This window comes from Sinohyriopsis cumingii, chromosome 5 (assembly GCF_028554795.1).
Source record: "Sinohyriopsis cumingii isolate HCF-2022 chromosome 5, ASM2855479v2, whole genome shotgun sequence".
Lineage (NCBI taxonomy): Eukaryota > Metazoa > Mollusca > Bivalvia > Unionida > Unionidae > Sinohyriopsis > Sinohyriopsis cumingii.
Window position 1 is genome coordinate 50,667,689 of NC_142965.1, and position 13,210 is coordinate 50,680,898.

A 13,210-nucleotide genomic window follows, 5' to 3' on the forward strand; every position below is an offset into this window, starting at 1 on the left:
AGGGCTGCTAAACTCGATCCAAACAGGGGATTTCAAACCGTCGTGTTCTATGGAAAGTCTCAAGCGATCGTATTCTTTGGGTTGACATTGTCGTTCGACTGTGGTGAGCAAAGAATCCCACATATCGGTGATGAAGCCGTCTGCTTTCTCTAACGATACTTCGGACTTGAAATCTTGAAACTTCATCCTGTAAGTGTAAGCTGTAGTTCTAAATTTTCTAGAGGAGCGCTTTTCCGTCTCTCGAATGTGATAGTACTTTTCAAGGTTGACTAAGGGTGGTGAACTTTGAGTAGGTGCAGACTCTTTGGGTTTGGATTCTGGTTCACTCATGTCCTCTTCAAAATCACTGGCATGACTTTGTGCCAAGACTTCAGTGATGGTACGAGGCGATAGATCACGTTTCTGCCTCTTACTTTTTCTTCTTTCTTCTCAAATCGATTGGATCGTTTCATCTTGACTGCAAAAAGTCAAATGACTAAAATTTAAACACCATGGGTCACTTTATATCCGTGACAGACCAGCGTATATAAAGGGTGTGTGTCTTGTCCTTCCACCCTCAAACCACGCAGAACAATGGACGAGACTACACAGATCTAACTTTTCATCAGAGCTTTGCGAGGGGTCATCAGAAAATTTTCTTCAGACCAACCGACAGACTACTCACCCTCCTTTCGAGATAAAAGATACTTGCTATATCTGTCAGAAGAAAGGACATTGGTCTTCAGAGTGTCCAGACCGTCAAAAAAACAAAACAGGGGCTAAAAGAGACAAAAGTCAAGATACCTGTTATCACTGTCAAGAAAAAGGACATTGGTCTCCAGATTGCCCTAAGAAACAACAGGAGCAAGAAGAAGATGGGAGTTATGGAGAGGAAGAAGAGGAAGAAAGCAGACAAGTGAAGAAACAGAATCAGGAGAAAAAAAGAAGAAGGGAAGAAAGTGAGAAGGAAGAGGAGGAAAAAGCAGTGGAATTGATGTTGGCCATTGAAATGCTATCTCTTTTCGAGAGACATAGGTGGCCCTTTGGGTATTTGTTGGTTTTAAACAACAAAACTCAGGAAGCAATCAACTTTAACTGCCTTAAGCCTTTGCCACGGCCAAGGCCTACTTCTGGACTGCGTACTGTCGATGATGATTTGGTAGAAATAATTATGGGTGGTATGGTAGGTGTTGTCACAGGGTTAGGTTGTTTAGCTCGGGAAGGTCTTTTTCTCTTCGGTCGTAATAAAGAAGTCTGATACATTTGTTTCAGACTTCTTAACTCCGCTAAAATGTCTAACAGTACCGTCACGGTTTGACTTTCACCCTCTTGTTTCTTTGCTGCTGCTTCTTCTTCTTGTTTTTTTCTTAACTCTTCTTCTTGTTGCTGATGCTGTATGAGAAAAGCTTGTTCCGCTTCCTTTTGCTGTTGTATAAATTTTTCCAGTTCTTCTTTCTGTCTCTGTTTAAAATTCTCCACGTGTGGTAAAGAAGGAGAAGGTGGCAAAGGTACTGATTCCGGAACAAATTCTTGCGAAAGAAAATCCACAAAATCCCAATTCACCTCTTCTGGAAGTAAGTCCGGGTTCCCTTGGGTATCTCAACGGTCGGTGCACCCCAATTCATGGTCTTCTGAGTTTCCGCCATGTTGATGCTCACTGTGTCGCATGGATTGACTGCGCACAAACGCTAGTGCCTCTATATAGGGAATGTGACGTCACGGACTGCTCTCTTCCGATTGGACAAAGGGTGACTGAATTTTGTAACACGTGTTTGGACTGGTCAATGAACTCAATCCGTTTCAATCCTCCCTCTCCCTATAAATAACCGCCGTTCGCTGCATTCCTTCACCTGTTCTCGTCACCAAGATGTGGACCGACGTAGCATCCTCAACTCTCGTCTCTTCCATGCTGTTTATAACTGACTTACCCATGTACGTACGATCGTCGTGGGTCATTGTCAAGAGGACGGATACCTGTGTGTGGAAAAGAAGAATATACGTCGAAAGACAAGGATGTTTGAAGAGAGTGATGATCTATGGCCCAGATGTAAGACAGAGTTTAAAGACAATAAGAAGACCAATGCGGTGCCCTCTGTGTTAACAGTATGGTATGTTAACATAAAACCAAAGGCCCTTTTCCGGGCCACTCCAATGCCTCGAAAAGATATTCCCTTTCATGCCTCCCTTTTCTTTTTTTTCTTTTTTTTTAACGCTAACCAGTCCCACGCTGTTCCCTTTCCCTTGTCCCTCAACAGGCCCACCCTGTTCAATTCCCCTTGTCCCTCAACAGGCCCACTCCCCATGTTAAATTTCCCTTGTCTCTATATCGCCCCAGAAAATTTCCCATGTTAAATTTACATAGTTCCTATATCCCATATCCACTTTTTAACATGGAAGTCCCTTTGTCCCCCTATCGCCCCTATTCACTACTCACGTGTTTGACTTGCAAACTTGTGTCACAACATTGTACCGTTGGTATTACCTAGACAGACTGATAAATCAGCCCCAAACGTGTAATGATACTGACTGGAGATTTCAGGGATGATCTCATATATTCATTTAAAGAAGCAAATATTTTTAGACACTTTCGTTTACATACATCAGTGTACATTTTATACACTTACCGGTATTTCTAGACGATGTTGAGTTACGGTTGGTTTAAGGGTTCTTTTGGCAATATGTACATATTTCCGGGTCAAATCCTATTCTGACGAATTGTAAATCCAGGTGGAATAGTACAACCCTATTAGCCGTGGCCATTTTGAATTTCGCGCTAGATATGGATGTTACCAAATACAGGTGAATGTCTAAACTGTACGGGCGTGTGTTCCGGAAAGATTAACATGCATGAAAATTGCACATTTTAATGAATATGTAAAAACCACACCCACAAATCGTTTGTCACTATAAAGAAAGATTCGAGAGTTGAATTTATCAGACTACCACCTATAAAACAGTGATAAAATGCCTCCTTATCTGCTCCACAAGGACAAACAAAATAAGTCATGCAAATATGTTGAAAGTAAATATATGACAGAAGCATTTACATTCCAGAGTATTCCTGTTGTTATAATCAGGATAAGAAGAAAATGTGAGATATAACAAGGCATATGTTGCATGGTTTCATCTTTCTTTGTCATATAGTTTTCAAATCGCAGATAGTATAAATCACGTTCGTATAAAATTAAACTGAACTATTCCTTCCTTTATCTTAGGATATAAATTAGCTATATATACCCTTAGAAATACATTTAGGAACATTTCAATGACGTTACAGTCTATGTAGCAAGTTCTTTCGTACATACATTTCTAGCACTACTCAAACTTCAAAGTGACACACCCTGTCAATCACGCTTGCAGATTTTCAAAACGCTTCATTGTTTTCACCCACAGCGGCGATTTCGAAGTAGATGAAAGCAATAATGTAACTTTATGACTAGACCGCATGAACACATTATTCGTATTTCACACACGACGTGAGAGAGAGAGAGAGAGAGAGAGAGAGAGAGAGAGTTTAGAACATTTTATGCCCGCATTCATTTGTAACATTCATTAGGAGCCCAAATTTCACTTACACTGCATAAACGCAAATGTACAGCACAAATTATGCAAATATTCAAGGCAATACGAAGATATAAACGGATCTAAACTATTGATGGAAGACATCTAATTATGTATCTGATAAAAGCTACTGAAGCGAGGCATCTAATTATGTAACTGATATAAGCTATTGAGAAGAGGCACCTAATCATGTAACGGATACAAGCTATTGATGCGAGGCACCTAATTATGTAACAGATACAAGCTACTGATGCGAGGCACCTAATTATGTAACGGATATAAGCTATTGATGTGAGGCACCTAATTATGTAACGGGTATAAGCAATCGATGCGAGGTATATAATTATGCAACGGATATAAGCTATTGGCGAGAGGCACCAAATTATGTAACGGATATTAGCTATCGAGGAGAGGCACCTAATTACGTAACGGATACAAGCTATTGAAGCGAAGTACCTATGCAGCGGATATAAGCTATTGACGAGAGGTACCTAATTCTGTAACGGATATAAGCCACTGAAGCGAGGTACCTAATTATGTAACGGATATATGCTATTGATGAGAGACACCTGATTATGTAAATCATTATGTAATTCATACATGATTTCTACTCAGAACCTCTATAAACAGCATAGAATGTCCCCCCTCCTTTTAGAACATTTTGAAGAAGAAAAAAAAAATCAAAACAAAAAAAAAAAAAAATGCAAGAAACACCAGGCAAATGCAACAAGAAACCAGCGATGTAAAGCAAGGAGGACCGTTCCCGAGCTCTCCTTCCCACTAATGACAGCAAACCATTCAACTGTAGGGACCTTTATGGACCCACAGATTGAGGCCAAACTATCAGGGTTCCTTGAATCCATAAAAGCCTGGGGGAGGTGGCACCATCCCCTTCCCCAGGAATAACTAGCAGGCTGTGGTGCAGTCAGAAAAAAGTGGCACATGCACAATTGTGCGCACGCCACTATAATTAAACTCAACAACAACAACAACATTATGTAAATCATGGTAGCTATAATGAAGAGAATTATACGCCCAATTTAAAAATAAATTGATCAGCAACAAAAATCAGATAAACTGGTGTTTGACAATGATGATTATATTTTTCTTCTTCATATTATTATTATTGTTATTATTATTATTATTATTATTATTATTTAAATTTAGTTTATTCATAAGACACCTGCTTATATTTGAATACTTTCGTCGCTAGTGTTAAGTCATCTTGAAATCGATAGACACCCTGCTTTCTTCTGAAATACTGACTCAGAATACTTTATTCATCATGCACGTATAAATAGATCGACTTGTAAATAAAAATAATCGTTACCATAATTTGTAATCTGGTTTGAAGTATATAAATATTTTGACAATAATGAAATAGTAGCATATAATTCAAGCCAAAGTCTCTGAATGTATATAGGCTATGCAAAAAGATATTTCGCCCATTTCCAGGATGTGCTGCTTCCAAAATAAATGTATTTGTGTATTTTCAGTTTAAAATCCAACATTTATCATGTTAAGCACATGCTCTAAAAACTTAGTACTACAAGAAAACCGACGAGTTCTTAACAGTCTCTCTCTCTCTCTCTCTCTCTCTCTCATTTTAAAAATCAGTGTTGTCAGTTACAACAGGCGTGGAAGATACACGTTTTACCCATTACTAAGAATTAAACACAGCCAAACTATATAGCTGACACGTTTAAATGGGATAAACAGAAGTACACTTGCAAAACCGCCTGCACTTCGGACTAGTCAGGAAGTTATATTGTTATATTTTTACTCAAACACACACACACACACACACACATAAATGCGTGTACAGCATTCTTTAACGATGTGCATCTTTGTGGCCATATATTGGATTTCACGCGAACGTCATGCGCTTTCGACGCCTTGGTGCGTTGTTAAATGTATCCTTTTTCCGGGCCGCACCCAAAACAAATGACTGCACTTCCGCATCGTGTGTTTTAATTGGTGCTTTACGGAGCAGCAACACAAGTATCTAATTGAGTGTGGAGGAAACTATAGTAGCATGCCTTGCCCAAGGATACATCACGATAGTTGGATTCGAGCACACACTCTTTCTGTCGCGACTAAGACACCCTAATCGATGGACCCTCGCGACTCTCACGCATAATGGGTAATGGCGGAAAACATGTAGTTCAGTTTAAAGAAATAAGACGTGCTAATTTAATTTTTCCACAAATCAGAGCAATAATATTTTTTCATATAATTTTTCAAAGACACTATTGATTAGCCTGCCGACGACTAGAAAGAAATAAAGCCTGCAGAATGTAGCAGAAAAATGATTCGAGTACCGTGTAAATTGTTTCCCCTCCGGATATAAGGTATATCGACAAAAGTTTATTTTTCTGTAAATTTACTTTAATTATCGTTGTTGGTTTTGGCTTGGGTTCACATTATGCCTCGTCATTACCATGCTGAAATATTCACCAGTAAGAAGTATATCACCACAAATGTTACACACACACACACACACACACACACACACACACACATATATATATATATATATATATATATATATATATATATATATATATATATATATATATATATATATATATATATATATATATATATATATATATATATATGCAACTTAGAGATTAAATCTAGCTCGTCAGTATTTGGCCCGTAAACATTTATGCAAGTCACATTTCAATCTTTTAAATTTTCTTTGTGCTATTAGGATGTATCCACTCACAAATCAAAATAAATAATTATAATTGCTACTACTGTTCCCACTGAGAAATGTTTAATAGCCCCTTTCATTTTTCTAGTGATTCAATACAGTATTTGTAGTATGCAGTTCTTGCAGAAAGCACGTAGCTATCTTTTATCACGAGTCTGTTTTAAATTCTAACGCAGCCTTTTAGTTTTCCAATATCCTTCTACATTTAAAGTTCCTGTCTGAATAAAGTTTAGACTTATTATTGATGGAAAAACTTTTCTATAATATGCCAAAGGGAAACATGAACATATAACAGCAATCAGACAAACGAAGGTGAACGGAAGAAGAATGCGAATACTGCCCGAAGTATTGCATAAAATATGTGAAAGAGGAGAAAGACATATGTTGGTTAGAAACAAAACCTCTTCATTTACAACGTATTTACCTAACGTAAATGAAGAAGTAAACAAATGGCTGTATTATCTAAGACAGAGGTGCAAACTGTTAACGTTGCTCATATTAGAAAACAACATGGATAAGGCCAGTAATTACTAATATGATACGGGACCAGCCTGGTACGTTATACGAGTAAACGAAACATGTAGGTAAAGAACCAACAGAGAATGAAATAAAGTCTTAAGCACTAGAACAATACACGTTTAAATATTATTCATCTATTATCCAGGTGTAGAAAAGAAAGAAAGAAAGTGTAACAGATATATGCGGAGAAAAACTAGCAGGAGTAACTCATTTCCTATTGGACACGTTTTTAGAAAGAAAAATAACTTTCCAGATAGTTTACATAAATAGTGTGCCTCATAAGGTAGAAACAGAGAACGAGACAGAGGTGGGCACAACAATGATAAGAGTTCTAATATAAATTGTACCAGAGACGACATTTTTACAATATGACAATAAATACAGTTAAAAGTACCTGGGGGAGAGAGATGTGTGCATGTTAAATAGTCATAATAGATATTGGTCAGTTTAAATAAATAATGGTCATTCTCAATAGGTATTGGCCAGTCAGATTATGTTATGACCAGTCAAAATAGTTTTGAGTCAGTAAGGATTAGTGTTGGTAAGTATGAATAGATGAGAAGTTACAAAATATGATGACTAAGCTTCTAAGTACAAAGATGACTTTTCAGTATCTATTCCTATTGATAATGACAATAACATAACATCACTTCTAAATATGGAATCTGCATTTCCATATATAGAGTATTCGAGATGGGATCATTTATCAATCTAAATTTTTTATCTGCCTGGACAATGTCAAAATAAGCCTTGGACAGTCATCTTAGGTACTGGTCAATCCAAATAGGTATTGACAAATCAGAATGGGTATTTGTCAATCAAAATAGGTGTTCGTCAGTCAAAATAGGTGTTCGTCAGTCAAAATAGTTTGTAATCAGCCAGAATAGGGTTTTAGTCAGTCAAAATAGGTGTTGTCATGTCAGAATATGTGTTGTTTAGTAAAAAATATGCGTTGGTCACTCACAATATCTGTCAGAATTGATGTCGGTCAGTCAAAATAAATATATGTCAGTCACAATATGTATTGGTCACTGGACGAATCATTGTCTGTTATTAATTGTTCTCTCTCTCTCTCTCTCTCACACACACACACATACACACACACACACACACAATAGCAATGAATCATGCTGCACAAAATCATTACCGCATATGTTTAATTTTCCTCAAGCTGTCAAAAATTGTAGCACGTACTAATGTTGAATTATTTGTCAGAAAACAAATTATTAATTAATAATATTGTGTTTCTTGTCTACCATTAGTTGTCATTAGTTGTCTGTCATTAGTTGCATATTTGAGGGTGTATTCATCCTGTTAAAATTACTGAAAAGGGATATAGTGATATCCGTAACGTTAGATTCCCGTAGTGTCCAAAAATAAATGTTAAATTCCCATAACCCCATCATGTCTCAAACGTAATACCCAAATCTCCTTAAGGGGAAATTGTGTCTTCTATAAAAATGTGTAAAATTCCCATGCGGGGCTGCAACGGCCGAGTATTATTAAATTCCTTTTGGGTGGGTGGGTGGGGGTGATGATACTATCCGTAAAGTGAAATTCCCATAGGTTGCCATGCTAACTTAATTTTTTACCGTAATATTAATTCTCACAAGCGACCATTACTTGATTATGTATGTGTATAATCTACCTTGGTATTAAAGTTACCGAGAAAAATCACTCGGTGTAGATCATGTGACTTTAATTTCACTAGAAACCATGCTCCGTAAGACCTTCTTTGAAATTTCGGAATACATCTTTGAGTATCGTCACATAGACTTGTAAATATGCCTACATGGATAGAAACCAAGTTCGTGTGTAAAAACAATGAGAATCTGCACCGGTCAGCGAATGACACCTTTTAGTTATCTGAACCTGCCTTCACCCACATTATACAGTAATTTGGTATTTCATCGTCTTAATGGTTTACAACTTTGACCAGTCAAGTGTGCTTTGTAATTTGAATTTTGAGTCAAAATGATTGAATACCCTATACAGATTAATATACTCCGCTGCTTCACTTGGAGTACGTGGCACAGCAGTGACGTATAATTTGTGTCAGCAAAGCAAATGATATCTGAAAACTAAGTAAATTCTCTAGTTCGGTTAACATGTATGCTAAATTTGCATGACATCACGCAAATTACTCCAACTCACGCACATACTAACCTTAGGGATTCGACTCCAATCCATTTCTTTCAGGTGCTTATTAAGTGACTTTGGCTACATGTTTGATTACATTATCTTAGTAAACGCTTTATTGACATATACAGATGCTTACGAAGAGGTGGGTGAATCACAGGAAAAGCGTAGATAAGACCTGAGCATCCTCTGATATTTTGACGCTTGTCTGATGCTACACCTCTAGCATAGCACTTGAAAGCTCTGAGTCAAATATGGTCACTGTTACCACATTCTGTCATCAACTATTTGCTGTCGTTACTCAAATTTAGAAACTCTGTCATTTCACACGAACCACTGTTCAGAATTTGACCTTATTCACAACAATGATCATATTTTCAATGCTATTTAAAATTTAGACAATTATGCCAATCAGGAATCAAAGCTAGCATTGGTAATAAACGAATCAATAACATATAAGTACATTTATTTTATCTATATACAAGAAAATGTTTCAGAAAGCACTTAGCCAGAAGGGTACCGACTTTTAGATGAAGCATTATGTGGCCTTTCAATACTGGACACATCTTGCTAATGTGACACTAAATATTAATGAAGATACCCCAAATAAATAAACTTCGTAACGGTTGCTTCGGTCATGTATGCAATCAACAGCATTTGTTGGAAATTTCTTCTCAGAATATCCTGCTAGACCAGATTTCTCGGCCAGCTTCTCTTGCAGTTGGCCATTAGGTGGACATTAGACAGGTGAGCGATCTCAACCCAAACTGGGTCTCTTCTTATAGCTCACGGTTAAATTTGAATAGCTTATAATCAATCTTCCTTATTTCTCTCTTTCAAGGAAGCAATGCAAATAGTTCGTCATAATGTTCATGAGAAAAACTGTGAGATCTTACATATCGCAATCAATCTTTTTGTTTTTGGTTGCTGAATTCAGTACGACATTAATAATCAAGTCCTTTTTATCGATGGTGGACAATGAGATGTTTTGAAAATCATTAAAATTCCACTTATACTTTGGTGTATCGAAATTAAAAATCCAAACTATAAATCACTAGACCAGTAAGACTATGAAGATCCATATAATTGGAAATATTGGCAAAAACCTACATTGCCTTGAATTCAATAGTTTTCAAACGGTCTATAAACATATTTTAATATTTTATGCGTTTGATATAAAAAAAAAACACAACAGTATGTCCTTATCGAGAGATGGTTGATATGTTTTTGACCGTGATGAACGTGTGGTTAATGCTACTTGTGCAACAAAATAACATAGAAGAGAACAAAAGCTATATTATTATATCAGGCGTACTATTTTACAAGTCAGTCAAAACACTAAATTCGAGAGAGAGAAAAAACGCAACTGAAGGTTTTGGTAGGAAACTAAGAGCAGCAGAGGCAATAAAACAAGACAACAAAAAGTATTTATTTCCCGTTTGCTAACTGGACTGTCACACAACAGCTGCTTTGCAAATTTTCCCGTTTTATATTTTTGCTACAATGTTGTGCTAGCGATACACTCAATATAGGTCAAAGGTCGGGTCCCTCCAACATCGAGCATGAAAGTGAAATTGAACTCCTGAAGTCATTACTCAGAAATACACGTTAATATTTTCCGTAAAAATGTACTAACGTATAAATATGCTTTAAGGATGATTTACAAATTACATTTAATGATGATAACACTGTGATAAGCAGCATCAACCATGATAACCATATAGTCAATCAGTGGAGTACGAGAAAAGTAGAAATAGCTTATTTTTTTGTGAGTAATTTCAAAGCTTTGTATGTGAAGTATAAACAGAAGATCTCTTAAACATTGCGAGGTTAGTCTACCACTTTTCAGTTAGACAGATATGCAAAAGTTAGGTGAAACAATCATATTTTGAAACGGCACCTTGTGACTACGTATTGGCATTAGCTTTTTATATTTAACGATAGGAATGATAAAATTTGGAATATATCTGAAAAATTCATAGTTTGAAAAGGTGAATTAAAAAAATTATGCAAATTGTTTACAAAAGATATTCCTGTTTTGCATAGACATCCTGAGGCTTCTTCATAACACCTAAAAACATTTCATCCAGTATGACATATTCTCTGAATGTTTCTATGTCATTTTAATGACTGGCGAAGATCGGTACTTAAAACATCTTTACTATGATCCTAATGGTTCAGTTGCTTATACAAATATCAATCAAAAATAAACTATGTGGAGAAATTAAACTGGAACAAAAAATGAAATACGTTGAATTGAGTGAACAGTTTATTGTTTAATCTACTAACATATTACACACGCAAGCACTAAAAAGATTTCCCAGTAAAATAGTTTGTCACTCACGTTAATGATTGTGGTACACCCACATAGTTGGCATGCAGTTACATGAAAAGATAACAATGAATACAAATAAAATTTTAACGCTGATATTATTTTCTCAGCTATAATTTTGGCTGTAGAAGCAAAGGCAAAATGAAGTAGGTAATTACACTATTTTTGAAATGAAAATATTTAAAAAGAAGAAACAAATACATGATATAATATAACTTTAGAACAGGAAATTTAGGGAATATACTGAAAAAGGAGGAAATCGAATAGTATTTACACTTTCACAGACATGAATAGGATGTGTAGTTAAAAGATTCAGCAGAACGTTTAACACTGAAATATAGAAGTATTACACTCATGTTGATACCAGAAAATGAGCTGACGTATTCCCAAAGCTAACTTAGAGATACAATTAAACCATTCACAGTTGAATGTGTACGATTCCAGCTGAAACTAGCATGGAAGAAAATAAGTCAAAAATATTGATTTATCTTTGCAGTTACCTGACAGAATATACATATGAAACGTATAAATTTAAAATTATTCAAAAGTCAAATTTTTTAAATAGGACTACATATAACTTTATAGAGAAAATATTGAAAATCATTCAAGCTTTTTCCATGACAATGACAATCTAGATAGACTGTGACATGCAAAACAACATAATATTTATACTCAAAATTAAGCTCACCTCCAGCCTGATACCACTTAAATAATTTACTCAGCAAAAGGTTATGGTTTATGTGGACGGCATGAGAGGTTCTGGGCGTTCTTTTCAGCTGATGCAAAGCGTAAGACGCCTTCGACTACGACTTTCTGGAACATATTAATGACCTCAGCACAGATGTCGATGTTATTCCCTACGCAAACCCTGTGGCGGTCAAAGGCCGAGACATCCACGAAGTGATATGGGACGTCGATGCTTAACATCTGAGTTCCAGGTCCGGAGCAAGGTGTGGGACCGCCATCCTGCCCTCTTTTAGGTGGGTATTTCATGGCATGTGCCACAGACACAAACATTTTAATGTACCGGGTCTGGCCTTCTAAGATTTTGTTTATGTTAGATCCTCTGTAATACGATTATTTTTATTGTTTTCAGGAAATATGCTTCCTATTTGTTATTGAAATTGCTTCACCTCTCGCGGAATAAAAGCACCACAAGATCAAAGGAAATTTAATGTTAATGGTGATTACATTTTTTCATCCAATTTTTGTTACATTTTTAGTGTGCCCAGGGAATTAATTTCACTTTCAATATAGATTTTATCATAAGATTCATTATGCTTGTAAGAGTGTCTAGATATATCTGCCATTTAATGCTGTTGAACAATTCATATTGTTATTTATATCACTTCTACAGTTTCAAAATAGCTGTGTCTTACAAAGTATTGCTATATAGCATATTTCATAATAATGGTAGCTAAAAAGCCAGTTTGTCTGAAATATATTTTTATATTTATCATCACCAATCTTAAGAACGTTTATAGGAGAGCACAGTGCCTTAGCCAAGGAGGTTCGCATTCAATTTATTTAGAAACACAATTTCTCCTACATTCTCAGGCTATTAGCCCGCCACCCCACCCCCACTGAATCGCAGAAATTTTGAAGAAACTAATAACTGATAGTTTTTATTGATGTTTCTGCTCAGCGAGGCAATTGATTTTTTTTGTATTCCTTATTTTTCATATTTTTTTATTATTATCCATATATGAAGAACCAAACAGCCTTTTTTACTTTACAACCGTCTTTACATGAACATAACGTTATATAATAAATCTCCGTATAAACTTAATGCTCCTTGGGGCGAGATGCTAATGGCTACTTCAATATTTAACATCCGGTTTACATGTCGTCATTTTCCGCATTTTGTCAGATTCTTGGTACCCAAAACACAAATTTCTAACAGGGCACGAAACAGGAACTCTCCTTGTTTGAGTAGATGCAGTAAGTTGTAGATAATAACA